Here is a 17,200-nt window from a genome sequence, read left to right on the forward strand (position 1 = left end):
GGTCATTAAATGAATAATAAAACCATAATATAATACTGTATATTAAATAAATAGCCTACCTTGTTTATTGTCAGTGATTCTACCTGTGTCCTTAGCCCTTTATTTACTTGTTCAGGATAACATAGCCTCCGGGATTGAGTGAATTACCACTTCTCATTGTCCTAGTGGTAAAATCCCAAGATCTCAAGGAACAAAGAATTTCTTTAGAGCCCTCTGCAGAGACCTTTCTGAAATCAGCTCTCCAGGGAGGCAGTCATGTTAGTTTTCATTAAAGTCCTAGTGGTGAGAAAACAGCAAGACAGTTTAAGGACCAGACAGGCAGATTTTTCTTAACAGCAGGATTCTTTGGGCCTCCTGTGCATTCTTGCTCCAACCTCTCCTGTGTTCTGGAGCATCCAAGAAGGGGAGATCACTTTTAAGAGGGACCAGAAAGAAAGGGTCAAACATGAGCAGGAGGAAAGTGTGTGGGAGGAGGCAGTGATGCTCCGGGTAGAAGGCTCAGCTTAAGTTCAGGTACAGAGCTGGAGTGGGAGAGACATTCTGTTGGGTGATCCTTATTAGCCAGGGCATGCTGGGTTACTATAGCCATGGGGAGTTAGTCTGGAGGGCAATAGGGAGCCAATGAATGTTTCTGCATAGATTAAAGTTGTAAAAGAGGAAGAATAATACAGAGGTGGTTTGAAGAATTGATATGGTCCAAGGGAGAGGACAGTCGGAGGCGATATGGGCCACAGGAATGGGTCCTGATCAGATGTAGGAGAAGAGGTCAGGCCTAGGGAAGGGTCTTCCATTAGAACAGGTAGAGGCAGGAGGAACAGGTTTAGGGGAAAGGGAGGAGGATGATGATTTGATTTTTTTCCAGGTCCTAGGCTCTCGTAAGACTCATAAAAGCCGCTCCAGCGGCTAAGGAGGTTCTGTGCAGAGCCTATGGTTTCTAGCTGTTAAGATCTTCAGGTGTGCTTGAGCAATGAAAGAGTACTGGATTAGGAGTCCGCAGGCCTGGATGGCCCCGCATTACCAGCAAAAGGAGTATTTCCGGAGCCTGGCACAACGCTGGGCACATTGATGGGGCTCAATGAATATGTATTAAATGAACGAGTGACAGAACAGATTCGAGACTTGGTGCTGCCATCTACTACAGAGACCTTGATCGTGTCATTTATCTGCCGTGAGACTCAGTTTCCATATCTGTCAACCAGGGATGGTTCCCTGGGGTAGTGTGAGAGTACATTCCCGCCGCCTGAGGTGTGCAGAGTTCCCGCCCTTCCCGGAGCCGGGCGCCCCAAGAGCGCTCTCTCTGGCTCCCGCCAGAAAGGATGGCTCCTAGGGGCCAGGGTCAGGGGTCTGGGAAGGGGTCGTGCCGCCAGCAGCTAGCTCGGGGGAGGCGGCCGGGTCCTCGCTCCGCGCCCGCCTTCCCCGCACGGCGGGAGCCGGGGGCGGGCCCGGCACAGGCCGCTCCCCCGGCCGCTCGGCCGCCCGCGGCGGCGCTAGCGGCCTCTCACCCGGGGCGGGCGAGTTCTGGGAAAGCCCGGCCCAGGGCGGGGGCCCCGCTGCCGCCCGCGCAGCCGCCGCCGTCCGGGCAGCGCGCACAGCTCGGCGGGCGCGGACTGGGAACTGCGCGGGTCCACACGGTAACGCTGGGCAACGTGGGCAACGCGGCGGGCGGCGGGCGGCGGGAGGGGCAGCGGCGGCGCGCCCGGGCTCTGCCTCCCGGGCTCTGCCTCTCGGGCACTTGCCTGGCTCCTGCGCGTTCCTGGGCATCGGCTCTGCAGCTGACACACAGTAGCGGGGACACCCGGCGCCGCTAGCGACAGGCGCGCGGACGGCGGGTCCCAGAGGGACTTAGCGCTTGGGGACGCCGGCGAAACTCGCCAGGAGCGAAGAGGTGAGGAAGCGACTCTGTAACTCGGTTCCTGAGGACTGGAGAAGGGGAAGGATGGGCTCGTTCTCTCCCAAGGCAGTCGACCCGCCGAAGGGAGCAGCCCGACCCCGCGTACCTGGCGGAAGAGTGTCCTCGCCCTCCCGGGGGACCCGAGGCGGGTGGTACCCCAGGGCATGCAGGCCGCCCTCGCAGGGGCTAAAAGACACCCTGCCAGTACCTTCACTCCAGACGTCTGCCTCAGGTCACCCCTCCGTGTTGTGAGTGCGGTGTGGAGGGGCCAGTGCAAAGAAAATCATAAGCTCTTTTTGTGGCAGTGCTTAGCAGCAGTATTTCAAGGAAAGTGCTCAAGAGATTGTTCCTGGAGAGATTTGTGTACATCAAGTCCTAGAAAATACAATATTGGACCTGGTCCCGCTCTAACTGGTAACTAGAAGAATAGCTAGCTTTTCCTTCAAGTCCTTTAATGCCACAGTAATAAATAACACTAGAGCAAGAAGTCTTCTGTCGTGGCGAATGTTAGGTGCACAGCGTAAATTTGTGGGAGCTTTCGCCCCCTTGCTTTGTATTGAAGCCATGAGACACTTGGTTCAGCCGACTTAACCAATTATTCATTGTAAGACTCATTTAGTGATTAATCAGTGTCATTTTAAATAGTGAGTTCCCTGAATACATGTTAAGTAGGATTCACTTAAAACTTTTCACTCTTCGAAAAGTTATTTGCACGAAGGTCATAATTTCAGTTGCATTATGCAAAATTTGCCTGTAGGTCTTTTAGATCTCTGCAGGATTGGTGTGTTTTCATATTTCTTATACCCCCGAAGAGGTAAGGCAGGGCCACTGCCACAGAATGGGCGCTACTGTGGCCAAGAATGCTTGACCCCCCTAGGGAGAATTTTTGAGAGCCTGACTTGGGAGGTGGAAGCAGGTGACCCCATCGATGCTTGTACAGGTGCCCAGTTGTCATTGAGGAGAGAGGTGGACTATCTCTAGGTTACTGCATGCATCTATGTCTTCATGAATACTTTTCTGAAGAATGTCTCATGGTGTAGTCTTCTAAACCATATGATGGCACATCTTCTCCCACATCCACCACTCTAAAGTCTAACCATCCTTCAAACTGTGTTTTGCTGGTGTTGTGCGGCTTTTCCTGAAACAGCCAAACTCCGCCTGCTCTGATTCCTGCAGGATTTTTTCTCCAGGGCCCTTTCTGCTCTCCACCTTCTGAGAGTTATTTATGTAGATGTCTCATTTTCCCTACTAAAGGTATTTGCTGTGGCTTTCATGGCAAAATGCTTGCACTTAGAAGACTCTTTAGAGATAATTGTGGGCCAGTATTAAATCTTAAGATTTTGGTTTTACAACATAAATATCTACTTTGGAGAAGGAGACAATATAATTGAAAGGAGCTAGAGGAATGTATAATGTTTACCATTAACACTATCCTTTATTTACAGCCCCATGGGGGAAATTCCTTTTATACCTGGGAGCCTTGTCTAATAATCATCTTTGGTTCATGCCTTGGGACCAGGTAAGAGGTGAGATTGAACTGGAGGGACATTCTTCCAGTCCTCTTAGTAACATAAACTCCTGGGATGTGCTCCAAGTTTGACCTGTCATTAAAAATTCCATACTCCAGTGGGTTAGAAGCTAGATTCCAATGAAGGCAGTTGGTTTTCTTTTTCTATTTACAACCATTCTTAGTCACATTCTTCGCTGGGCTTTTGTTGTATACTCAAAAAAAAAAAAATCGTTTGATGTGCAATTTGTTACCTGTAACTTTCTAAATGAATAAAAGAAGATTGAAAAACTACTGTGTATGGTGGAAGAGTTTTCTAAAGTAGGCAGCAGGGGATGTTTCCCATGCCTGGGCAAGAGGAGGGATTTGCACAGAGTGAGGCTGTGCTGCACGTGTGTGCGCGTGCGTGTGTGTTCCACACGCCTGGCTGACAGGTGTCTATACAGGACAGTTGCTATGGTCCTAATGCCTTCTCTCTCTGCTGGAACTACTTCTGCGGTGGAAGAACAACAAAACAGAGCTTCTGGGTTCAGAAGCAGAGAAAAAGCCAAAAGCAGTAGAAGCAGCTTAGAGTGTGAATTTGTTTGCTGAAGTTGCTTTCCTCCCAACGTTCAGTTGAGATGTGTGGCATTGAGCAAGTAGGGGTTTGGTTGAGGGGAGGGAAGACAGGTGATTGGGGAGTATGGTGCTTCTGGAGGAGGGCTGGAAGGTTCTGATAGGGTTTTAGGGAAGCGTGTGATTTAATTATGTAAGGCCCAAAGAGGAGAGTTGGAGATGGAGGAGTAGGGAATGAAGAAAGAGAGGAAGAAGATATCAAAGATGCATTTTGTTATAGGCCGACCATGTGGCCTACAAAGAAGGGCAGAACTCTTTCTAGCGTCTTGTGTTCCTCTCTGCTCCCTGGATGCAGAATGCAGGGTTTTTACGGAGGCTATAATTCATCTGTGTTATGGCTTGAATAGATTTTTATGGGCCAGATTGGGAACCAAGCCCTCGGAGGCTGCATTGTCCAATATGGTAGTCACTAGCCACATATGGCTATTTACATTTGAATTGAAATTAGTTAAATGAAATTAACCAGCCATATTTCAAGTGCTTGAAAGCTACATGCAGCTAGTGGCTACTGTATTGGACAGTGCAGATATAGAACATTTTCACCATCTCAGAAAATCCTTCCCTAGAGGATTGTTTCAAAGGGGTAATACCTATTAATCTCCAAAGTGTACTGGTTTCCAAATGAAATTTAGTCATAACTTTAAAGCTTCCAAATTTTACATGAAAATAATAGAAGTGGTTGTTGGTAACACTATGGTGCCTACTACATGCCAGGCACCACTCCAAGCACTTTTATCAATTAACTCATTTAATTTTTATATATTAGGCAGTCAGTGTGAGAGATCTTATCCCTTACCTGTATTTCCAAAATCAAAAAAGCTCTGAAAACTGTGGTTTTCATAAATTTGGCTACAAAACTTGGTCTGAACTGATGTGAGGTTATGACAGTCTTTATTTTTCTCACTTGGTGAGAACTACATGTACATTTTTACTTCAGAAATTATGGGCATGTTTTATTTGCTGCAGATACCATTGGAGGTGTTATGTAATATATGGCATATGCACTTTTACCGTTACAAAATCCATAAAGCTGCTGAATCACAGTTGGCTGGCTGCTCAGAATTTGGATTAGGGAGTGTGGACTTCCATGATTATGCCCATTTTGAAGATGGGAAAACTGAAGCGACGAAAGGTCAAGTGACTTGTGTAAAGTCACGGCAAGGAAGTGCTAGTGTCAGGAACCACTCAAAGTGGGCTGTCTCCAGAGTCTGTTCTCTTGACCACTGTGCTAGCCTACATTAACCTCTGGGTTCATGACCCAAAACAAATAACCGTCTTTTTTTGTTTGTTTGTTTTTTGTTTTTTGGCTAGGTGAAACCTAATAGCTTTAACTCAGATCATTAGAAAGTTTCACATAGTGATCTGGCTAAATTGTTTAGCAGTTGAGGTTTTGAAATGCTGTGGATGGTTCAACCACCGTAATAGATGTGCTTAGCAATTGTTTAGCTTGCCCCTTTCCACCCTGTGTCAGCCACACTTGCTTTTGAGCATTCACTGTGTAAGAACTGGTAGGAAAAGAGGTGGGTGCTGGTGAAACCATTGGGCTCCTGTTGAAATCTTTGGCACCTGGGGACTTACATATTCATAACTGTTGTGGCGTGGAGGGTGGCCGGCAGTTTGGTCCTAGTGTAGATCAACTGTTACAGGCGGGGGCCATTTGGTGGACTACCAGGATTGTAAGCCTTCCTGGCATGTTTTCAGAGGGTCTGCATCAATCTGACTCAGTCGGAAGTCTTTCTAGGGAAACTGTGAATTCCTCTTTTCTTGTGGGAGTTTGACTGGAACTGTAAGACTGGTCTGGGGGCAAGAATGGACTTTTCATTTCCCCTCCCCAAGTAATGGGAAGCCCCAGTGATCTCTTCTTAGATTTTTAGTCCAAACCTGCCTTTGAAGAAATTATTGAGTAACCCCAAGGTTTCTCCTTTGAGTAGGAGGAGATGTTCTAGACATTTGACCTTTTGTGTGTAGTTTAGCATGGCCTCTGCAGGACCCCCTGTCTCTTTGCAGCCAGGGGCATGTGTACCTCTTGTGGCACAATCTCTGAGGCCCTTAATGATCCTTCCCCACCCAACTCCCCGAATCCAGTTATCATGGCTTAAGGTATGGAGCCTGGACACTCTATTTGTCAAATTCAAGATTCTCTAGAATCAAATTTCCCTGGGGTTTACATAGTACAACCTTGGAGGAGCAACTGACCTTTGCGTAAAATAGCAATAGTAATTGTACAGGGTTGCTTTGAGGCCACAGTGAGATAGTTCACCTAAAACACTTTGCATGGAGACAGACACCTCCTGAGTGCTCAAAATTAGCTACTAATATTAGCTAACTAACATTAAGAAACTAATGTTTCTTCCCCCAGGGCTCCTCAAGTCTTTCCAGTCTGCAATGTTAGGCTTTGGGGAGGTGTAGATGGTAGGCTAGATCATGATCTCCCAAAGATGTCCAAGTCTGAATGCCTGGAACCTGTGAATATGTTACTTTACATGACAAAAGGGACTTTTACCGATGTGATTAAATTAAAGCTCTTGAGATGATCCTGGATGATCTGGGTGGGCTCTGACTAATCTCGAGTATACTTAGAAGAGGGAGACAGGAGTGATGTGAGGAAGGGGTCATGAGCCAAGCCTCTAGAAGCTGGAAAAGGAGAGAAAATGAGTTCTTTCCTAGAGCCTCTGGAAGGAATGTAGCCCTACTAACCCATTTTAGACTTCTGACCTCCAGAACTGTAGGGTAGCACATTGCTATTATTTAAACTACTAAGTTTGTGGTCATTTGTCACAGCAGCTGTAGGAAACTAATACAGCATAGAAGAATAAAGAGGAAGCAGTCGGAGTGAGAAGAAAGCTATAAAAATCAGAGAATGATAATAGCTAGCATTTAGTGAGAGCTTTGTACTAGGTATTGTTCTAAGCACTTTATAGGTACTAACTTGTTTAATCCCCACAATCACTTTCTGAGGTAGGTACTTTTGTTATCTGCATGTCACAGATGAGGAAACTGAGGCACTGAGAGGTTAACTAACTTGCCCAATGTCACACAGCTAGTATGCAGCAGATCTGGGATGTGAGTCCAAGCATTCTGGCACTCTTAACTGTCACCCAAACTACTCCCAAAGGCAGGCATTTCTGGCTGTTGAGTCTGACGCTATCAGCCACTGAACGGTACGTGACTGTTCGTGGGGAAAATGCAATGTTGGAATTGGAGAGAAAGAGGGCAATGTAGTTGTTTGTTTCTTCCCCAGAACACTGGTTATTGAAATACTCGTAAGTTTTCACTGTTGCCATCTCCTAGACTGCATCTGGACAGCCTGAAGCTGTGGGAGCGGTTCCTGGGCTGGCCTCCCTCTCGCTCCCACCTCTGTTCCTACAGCCGCCTTGCTCACCACAGACCGCTGGCCCCGGCGCCCTGTTGGCTCTGCTTCCGCCTCTGCCTGTTTATTGGATTTGCCTCATTCCTGACTCTCTGCTCCAGCCCGGAATTCCACCACCTCTGGGCCCTCCAGTGCTCAGACTTGAGCTGGTTAGTGTCAGTGCCCAGATTGGAATGGCCCTCTGTGACTGCCAGTGAGGGATTATTTTGCCTTTTTCCTTTGATTATGCTGGCTGTTGTTAGTGTTCTAGCTGGGCTGCTTTTGTCTCTCAAGCACATAATTCAGAGTGATATTGGTTTGGAGCAGGGGTTTTCAAACTGTGTTCCAGGAGTGTTTGGGGCCTCTGCAGGGTGAGGGAGATGCTGGGGAATGAAGATCTCAGTCGTTTACTTCGGCTTCTACCGAGTAGTCCTGCTCTTATTTGTCTTATATACTGGTGCTCTGTTTTAGATTTTGCGTGAAACAGGGGCTCTATTGTTACATAAAGAGACAAGTTTGAGAAGAACTAAATAGACTTGCCATAGACTTGGATGTACAAGAAATATAACTCTGTATTTTCCCTCATTTCATTTTATAAGTTTGGGATCTGGAGTCAGGTTGCTTAGGTTCATTTATATCCTGCCTCTACCACTCATAATCTTCATGACCTTGTGCAAGATACTTGGCCTATTTGGGCTTAATCATCCTCATTTACATTATAGAGGGGTTACAGTAGTACCTACCAAATAGGTTTTGTAAGAATTAAATGAAATAACTCATGTCGGAGGCTTAGAACTGTACATGGTCTAGAATAAGAATTCTAACAAATATTAGCTTCTTTGATAATTTTTATTGTTGCTACTGAGTCTCCCAGCTGAATGGCAGGAAAAGAATTTAGCCTCCTATCTTCATGGGGTTCCCTTCTACTGCTCTCTGAGTGGTGTTGCAGCAGCAGGTCTTACTTCCTCTCTCCCTGGCTGCCACTGAAATAGCCACTGTCCTTGTCTGTGGGTGATTTCATATACAGTGCCACTGAGCTGCCTCTCATGGGTGCAGCAGCCACAGCGCCCTGAAGTCTCTGAGGTCTCATTGCCTTCTGCCAGGAAGCGAGGTTCCTTCTGCTTTCGGGACTTACAAGACGTTTTGTCTTTTCTCCCCTGACTACCAGCCAGTAGGAGTTGGAATAGGGGCAAGGGTCAGAGTAAAGCTCCAGTCTCCTCCCTATTTCTGCTCAATATTGGGTCTATGATACAGATTTAATGCCCTTTAACCCTTTCCTCTGTGCTCTTAGGGTTTAAGTTTTTAAAACAAAAGCCAAAAAGGCTCACAGGTCTGCTCCCAGCCCCCCATATCCCTCCTCTGAAGCAGTGAGTACAGGGCTACTTGCTTGAATGGGGGAGGAAGAAGATATCTGGGGAAAATAAAACAAAACATAGATAGGGTGCCTAATCTTGACAGGGCTATTAGTCAAACAGTACTGGCCAGTGTCATCAGTGATGTTTGCCCAAAACCTCTTATCTCTTCTTAGTAGTGGCATCACTGCTGGCTGTGTGGTTGTATGGTAACCTCCAGGAAGTGTGCTCCATTTGTAAAAATAATGAAAGGTGTCCTTTAGAGGGGCTGATGATGGGTGCACACAAGTTCAGAGCTATAACAAAACTCAGCTAGCATTTGTGTATTTTCATTGCTTTATAGGACTAGCCACATAATAATAATAAAACAGTAAGGCTGCTATATTCAGAATTAAGGAAGAGGCAGATATAAGGAGAGACTCTGTTTTGATGACTTCACTTTAGGTTTAAACTATATAATATTACTGACTATGGAAAATCTGGAGAATGGAAAAAAATCATTTGGGAAAAAAACGTGACGAAGTACATGCTATACAAATCTGGGATTAAAATATCACATAACATGGCTTAATTTGGATATCACAGGAGTTGTTTCAAGTTACTGTCATTTCTAAAGAAAGTTTCGATTCATTTGTTGTTATTAATAACACAAACTCAGATTTCATTGATTGAGCATGTTTTTCACATATGAAATGTTTCCCTGGAAGAACTTAAGCCCTCTCTAGTAGCCTGTTTTGTCAATCTCAGAAAAGTGGATAAAATTCACAAAAGCTAAATACTCTGGGCATGAAATTGTATTCCTTTTCCCTCTACAAAGGCAGAGTGAATTTGGATGACAGAGCAGAGCTTGAGCAGTTTGGGTAACTGCCGGGGTCTGAGTGGATTCACTTCTCTACTACTCAGCAGGCTAATTTGCTTCTAACCCAGTTTGGCTTACTGTGCTTGAGGTTTTTCTTTCATCATGGCTTGGGCACTGTTTTAAAATTTACAGTGGTAGGGATTGGTAAATCTAGAGGTAGTTGTGAAAAAAACATGCTCAATTATTATTTGAATCTAAGAGAAGAAGGCAGGAACTGTTGAGCTATGCGTAGAAGCTATATAAGTTTGCAAAAAGAACTCCAAAAATCAATTTCCTGCACCGTCAGTGCAACACAGACATCAGACAACCTTGCATGCTCTCTTGTGACACTCTTGGATCTAGGCTTTTGACTGCCTTTTGCTGGCTGAGAATGGTCCGGGTGTCTCTAATGCCAAGTCATGGGATGGCTGACAACAGGTGGAGGGTGTTCCTGTTGCAGGCAGGCAAGCCTAGATCAAATTAGTCAGAGAAGTTAGGAGAGTGTGCTCATTTCTCGCCATGCTATGTATTTCTAATGAACTATCACTGTCTAAGTGGTCAGATATAAAATATATCACCTATTTAGGAGATACTCGTTTTTAAAAAAATCTTTAATCCAAAACCTAAGTTTGCTTTAACAACTAAAATTCTATATTTTATCTTAAATTATTAATACAGACATACTTCTGTTTATATTTGTTTATTAATTTTTGGTTATGTGCTGTTATCCAATACTTAAAATTGAGGGGAAGAAAGGAGAAGGGTCCAAGCTTGGCCCTCTTGCTTTTGGAGGAGTTGAAGGAACCTGTCTCCTAAGAGACTGATGGATTTGTCCTAAGCTACCTAGCTGGGGAGCGGTAGAACAGGGACTTTTGTTTTTTTGAATAAAATTGGGATCACATGGTAAATACATCATACCCAATTTTGGATCCTAGATTCCTTGCTTAACATTCTATCATGAAGATTGTCAACTTTAAGTAATGAGATTCAGAAAATATGATTAAGTATAGAGTTTATTTGAGCACAAATCTTGCAGATGACCACTCGAGGAATACCCGTTCTGAAATGAATGGGGTCAGTGGTCCATAGTGGAGAAGTTCTATGTCTTACTCATTGTTTTCTAAAGGTTTTATATTTTTTTATTTAATCAACTTAACTTTTTAGTAGATTCTCCTGCACTCTTTAGGTAAGGAATTGTATTACCCACAAATAATGATTACTTCTCTTTTAAATCAGAAATTCCAGAACATTAATAACTGAGTGAGGATAATAGACTGTTTTGTTTTATTCCTGATTTTAATGGAAATGCTTTTCATACTTTCTAGAAGGCATAATGTTGGCTTTTGGTTTAAAATAGTTTAAATTACTTTGAAGAAGTAGTTTTGTATTCCTGGGTTTAAGCAAAAGATGAAAGGGAGTTGAACTTTATCAAATGCCAAAAAGGTAATCTTTGAGATGATTTTATGCTTTTTCGCATTTGACCTACTGATGTGTTCTATCAGGTTCACAAATTTCCCATCATTAAACCATGTTTGCAATCCTGCTGTGGCAGTTCATTGTCTGTTTGTTAATCAGTTGTATCTCTAAAATAGAGATATTAATCTAGAAGCCACTTAGATTTTACTTTGAACTTAAAAAATTAGCTCTACTTTAGCCATGGTCATCAAAGGCAAGAATTAAAATTAGCTTGCTGCTCCTGAGTGTGCATAGATTGAATTCCTGGAGACCCCGTGTGCTTTCCTAAGAGTGACAGGTGCAGCTTCAGATGTGGTAAGGAGCTAGGGACACTGTTTATGTGGGCGAGTATAAGGAGAATGAAGTGTGCACCATGGATTGGGTAATTGGGGCTTGTGCTCTTCTAAGAAGTTTTGGTGTTAAATCAAGGGTAGCCTCTAAAATGGCCTTTCTGTGAGATGAAAATGAAGTGCCTTTTTAAAAAAATTATAAGCTGGGCACGGTGACTCATGCCTGTAATCCCAGCACTTTGGGAGGCTGAGGCAAGTGGATCACAAGGTCAGGAGTTCAAGACCAGCCTGACCAAGGTGGTGAAACCCCGTCTCTACTAACAATACAAAAGTTAGCCGGGCATGGTGGTGGGCGCCTGTAATCCCAGCTACTTGGGAGGCTGAGGCAGGAAATTGCTTGAAGCCAGGAGGCGGAGGTTGCAGTGAGCCGAGATTGTATCACTGTACTCCAGCCTGGGCGACAAAGTGAGACTCCATCTGAAAAAAAAAAAAAAATTGTAAGCAAGGATGCTCTCATTTCTTTGTGTTCCTCTCAAGACAGGCAGAATTGGAACTCTACCATCAGATGGATAGACACCATCCTTAAGGATTCTGGACACGCAGTGTGGACTTCCTTTTCTGGAGTAAAACATTAAATAGCAGAGCAGCAAACCTGCAAGATGAAGCTTGATCCAAATCATGACCTTAGAATCTAGTAATAGTCTAATTCAATGTCAAGTTTTAGTTTAGGTGAAAGCTAAGGGGGGAGAAAGTGTTCCTAAGGCAAATAGAAAGGAAAATAGAAAGCAGGTATAAAACGTAAATGTCAAATACTTTAAGTTTGCATTTGACAGCACCTATGTGACTCAGAAACTGACCCAAAGATTTAGCTACTGTGTGGGTGTCTTTATGGAGAAAGTGAGGAGAATCTGAGCCCAAGATGTAAGAAGGTGGTTGGTTGCCTTCTTTACATTCTTGTTACTTATGTGTTACCCCTCATCCTTGTCTCCTTTTTGCCCACAATTTTGGACTTTTTTTCAACCATCTTTTCTCATCCGTTCATCACTGATGCATTCAGCAGTTATTTGGAGTCACTTTCCTGTGTTAGGCACTATGCTGGCTGGTGGGGGCAATAGTGAGCAAGGTCCCCATAGCAACTGCCCACCTGAGTTTACCCGAGCCAGATGACCATGCAGGTGAGGACCTGACACTTTCTGACATTTGTGAAACACGATATTGCTCACTCTCTGTTTCTCAGGGTTTCAGACATTTATTTATTTATGGAAGGATAGAACAAAGCATTATAAGTGAGGAATCATTTGTAAGTTGTAAATTTTGACAATGTTTTGTTAAAGGGGCTTAGTTAAAACTCTGTAACTTCACTCATGGGAAAGAGGCTTTTGTTGCTGTTACCTGGTGTTTTCTTTTGCTAAACATTTCCATCCTCATTCCTTCCTTTTTGAAGAAATTTATTTTTAATTTGAAGAATTAGCACATTGCAAGGAATCAGACTAGAATGTACAAGGAGAGGCAGCAAATGCTCACCTTGTGACCAGTTCTATTCAGTGGGAAGACTCAGCAAAAACTTGGGAGGATGCCCAGGACATTGGTTACTCTTGTATTGAGGAAGCCATTCAGGTTAATCTGGAGTAACTAGTTCACATAAATGCTCTACTATTGATTTATGGCTTTGTTACTCGTTTTGAAATGAAGGACTTTTGTTTGTTCTGTAAATGGAATGTTTACTGCATTCCTTGTTCTATATCTAGGATTTGCCATCAAAGATGTTTCAGTTAGTTAGAAAGACATGGCGCAAATACCTGAACTTCTCAGCATCTTTACCAAGAAATGTCTGGTAAGGACATCCACCTCTGTGAGTGCAGTTGCACCTCTACACCAATGATTCCACGCCTCTCCACAGCCTACTTCTCACTTCTGAGCTCCAAAGCTGCATATCGGGTTGGCTGGGTAGCATCTCCCCAAAACTCATGTCCCAAACTGAATGCGTCTTTTCCTAAACCCATTTCTCCTGTGATCTCCCATCGTGAATAGAACCTTAATCAAACCACTTGCTGAGACCAAAACCCTCACCTGATTGAGTCTGTGGTTTCTTAGCACTGAAGGCCTCACCTTCCCAGTCATGACACGCTGCTGCCTTCCCTTCTAATGTTTGTCTTTCCCAATAGAGTGTGTGCCCTATGAAGCCAAGGTCAGGGACTTTTGCTGGTTGTTCATTTCTATTATCTCCAGCCCTCACACAATATTGAACATGTGATAAAGGTCTCAAGAAGTACATGCTGATAGATTGAACAAATGGGAATTCCTGTCCATTCTGACTCCTAAATATCTCTCGAATCAGGCATACCCAGGTTTGATCCAGCTTTGCTGTTTTCTAACTGGGTGGACCTTGATGAAGCTATTCTTAAGAAATTATTTTTAGATAATTTCTGATTTACAGATTAAGCTATTTTTAATCTCTCTATGCCTCAGTTTCTGAATCTGTAAAATGGACGTAATCACAGCGCTTACTTCATGGGGTTGTGGTGAGGATTAAATGAAATAGAGCATGTAAAACTTATTACTGTGTTTGACATGTAGTGTAATCTATTATTATGAAGACAAGTTTGGAGCTAGAATGTGAAAGACGTTCAGTGCAGATTAAGAGACATGTGCTTTATCTTTTAGAAGGTAAGGATCCAGCAAAGGTTTCTACTGTGTGGTGGAAAAACCGTGAGCTATGGAATCAACAGACAAGTTCAAATGACAAGTCTACCATTTAATAACTGTGAGACTTTTTCACATGTTTACCTAGCCATTCTCAGCCTCAGTTTCAAAGACTCTAAAATTTGGGGTAACGATACCTCCTACAAGGGGATTGTTGTAAGGTATAAATGAGATGGTGTCAAAAACATGCAACGATACCTTTTTTTTTTTTTTTTTTTTTTTACTTTCTTTAGTACTAAGCTCTAGGTTTCCTTGGAAACAGATCTGTAGTCAGAACCTTGTTCTTGTCTCAGCTCACTTTAACGTTTTTTATCAGATACTTGGAGAAGGCATAAAGCCATATTTCCCAAATTGGCAAATGACTCAAAGCTGGGAACATAGCTAATACAATAGGTGATGGAATGAAGGCTCAAAATGACTGTGGCAGGCTGGAATGTTGATCCTTTACCAAATGGGACATCTAGTTAATGGGTCAAAGCAGTTAAGAACAGGGAGACCACTTAGGGTGATTCTTCTAGTCCTGATGATGTATGGAAAGGATCTGAATTGAGGTGGTATCAGTGGCAACACAGGGAGTTATTAGTTGGAAAGAACCTTTTCAAAAACTCATTAGAATGTGACAGCTAATTGGATACTTGGGGGTGGGTGTGTTGATAAAGAGGACTACGGAGGACTACAGATGATTAGGAAGTTTCCTTTCTGGGTTTCTAGGGGAAAAAAGAGGTGCCCGTTCAAAGGAAGTAGAAAGTTAGGCAGAAGAGCTGAATTAGGGAGAGGGGGATGACAGGAGTCTAGTTTTGTACATCATGTGTTGGCTCTACTGAAGAGGAAGTTGGAAAGTCAGGACTGTAGCTCCAAGGAAAGGCTGTGTCTGGAAAGAGGCATTTGGAAGTCATCCACATAGAGGTGATAGTTGAATCTGTGGGTGGGAGGGGAGGGGATGGCCAAGGAGTGGCTGGTGCTATTCAGAATCATTAGCATTGTTGGCTCTAACTTTAGATAAGCAGTGTAAACAAACCCTTGCCCAAGTGGGAACTAGTTCCACTGCCTTTCTGGTGCTAGTATGTAAGTCATTAAAGCAAAGTTCTACAGGATAAAAAGAATCTGATAACAATTTCAAGTTTAAAAAATTATATTTTTAATTACTGAAGTGATATGCAAATACATTCTCTCTCTCTCTCTCTCTCTTTTTTTTTTTTTTTGCTACTGGTGTTTCCAGAAGAGTGAATGCATTCTTGTTTCTAAATATTGTAAACTACATATAGGATAAAAGCCCTGTTAGTCCCCATCAAAGCCTTTCTTGTTTTTGAAGTTATTTGGTCTGGTGGGTATTCTTACAGACTTTTTTCTATGTATTTACATAGTTACACATGTGCACATGCACATAAAGATATATTTTTGTTTTTGTACGTGGTTTTCTTTTGTTTTCTATAAATGAGCTCATACTATGTTTTGTTCGGTTTATTTTTATTTTTAATAATACGGCCAGTCATGGTGGCTTATGCTGTAATCCCAGCACTTTGGCAGGCCAAAGTGGGAGGATTGCTTGAGGCCAGGAGTTCGAGGCTGGCCTGGGCAACATAGTGAAACCCCCATCTCTACACACACACAAAAAAAAAAAAAGAAAGAAAAATTATCTGGACATGGTGGTACACACCTATAGTCCTAACTACATGAGAGGCTGAGGTAGGAGGATTGCTTGAGTCTGGGAGTTTGAGGCTGCAGTGAGCGGTGATTGTGCCACTGCACTCCAGACTAGACAACAGAGTGAGACACTGTCTCAAAACAAAACAAAACAAAAAAAGTAACAATATACTCAGAAAATCTTTCCAGGTAACTTTATCTGGATCTAAGTCACAAAAACAATAAAACCTGTTTTCTGGGTACAAATGTACCATATTTTACTTTGTTTTTGACATGGAGTTTCGCTCCTTTGCCCAGGCTGGAGTGCAATGGCATGATCTCAGCTCACTGCAACCTCCGCCTCCCTGGTTCAGGCAATTCTTCTGCCTTAGCCTGCTGAGTAACTGGGATTACAGGTGTGTGCCACCACACCTGGCTAAGTTTTGCATTTTTAATAAAGACAGGGTTTCACTACATTGGCCAGGCTGATCTTGAACTCCTGACCTCAAGTGCTCTGCCCGCCTCGGCCTCCCAAAGTGCTGGGATTACAGGCATGAGCCATCACACCTGGTGAACGTATGATGTTTTATTTAATCATTCCACTATTGTTAGAATATACCTTGCATCTCTCCATCCTACAGGAATTTACTTCTAGGAGACTGCTGAAGTACCCCAGAGGCTGGAATACTTTGGTAAATAGTAAGCCAGGAGGTAACAAGCTATCTGGGGCAACGAGAGGCACATAAGAAGAAAGGAAGTAGAAAATGCTGCTTCTTAATGTTGCTGCCATGGCTTAGAGGAAGGAGACCTATTCTTTTTGGGGACTCGGAAGTAGATGAGAGAGGCTGAGCCATGTGCATGCATTTTGCAGGGCGGAAACATGGGTGGATGCTAGAGGTGAACTCTCAGTACTGTTCCTTACTGCCCTGGTCCTATCACCTCCCAGGGGTCATCTGGTAACACACCTTTGGCCTCCTGTGTTAGTCTACTTGTGAGTTGCTATAAAGAAATAACTGAGGCTGGGTAATTTATTAAAAATTTGAAAAGAAATTTTAATTGGCTCACCATTCTGCAGACTGCACAGGAAGCATGGTGCTGGCATGTGCTTCTGGTGAGGGCCTCAGGAAGCTTACAATCAGCGTGGAAGCAAGAGGAGCCAGCATGTCACATGGCAAGAGCGGGGGCAAGAGACAGAGAAGGGGGAGGTCTCAGACTCTTTCAAACAACCAGATCTCATGTGAACTAATGGAGTAAGAACTCACTCATCACCAAGGGGATGGCACTAAGCCATTCATGAGGGATCCACACTCATGATCTAAACACCTTCCACTAGGTCCCACCTCTAATATTGGAGGTCACAATTCAACATGGGATTTGGAGGGCACAAACATCCAAACTATGTCATTCTGCCCTTGGCCCCCCAAATCTCATGTTCTTCTTATATTGCAAAATATAATCATCCCTTCCTAATAGTCCTTAAAGTTTTAACTCATTCCACCATCAAGTACAAATTCCTAAGCCTCATCTAAGACTCATCTCCTTCTGCCTATGAGTCTATAAGATCAAAACAAGTTATT

The 17,200-nt window shown here is 43.6% G+C and overlaps 1 protein-coding gene across 4 annotated transcripts in view; it reads left to right on the top strand.

Moving 5' to 3' along the window:
• Positions 1-1,557: 1,557 nt before the first annotated feature.
• PLCE1 (phospholipase C epsilon 1) overlaps positions 1,558-17,200 on the top strand; it is a 349,678-nt gene continuing 334,035 nt past the window's right edge. For all 4 annotated transcript variants that reach the window (XM_015147712.3, XM_077946826.1, XM_028826665.2 and 1 more), the window contains exon 1: positions 1,558-1,885. The gene's annotated coding sequence lies outside the window, so the exon portion shown is untranslated. The remainder of the gene's footprint in view (positions 1,886-17,200) is intronic.

This window comes from Macaca mulatta, chromosome 9 (assembly GCF_049350105.2).
Source record: "Macaca mulatta isolate MMU2019108-1 chromosome 9, T2T-MMU8v2.0, whole genome shotgun sequence".
NCBI lineage: Eukaryota > Metazoa > Chordata > Mammalia > Primates > Cercopithecidae > Macaca > Macaca mulatta.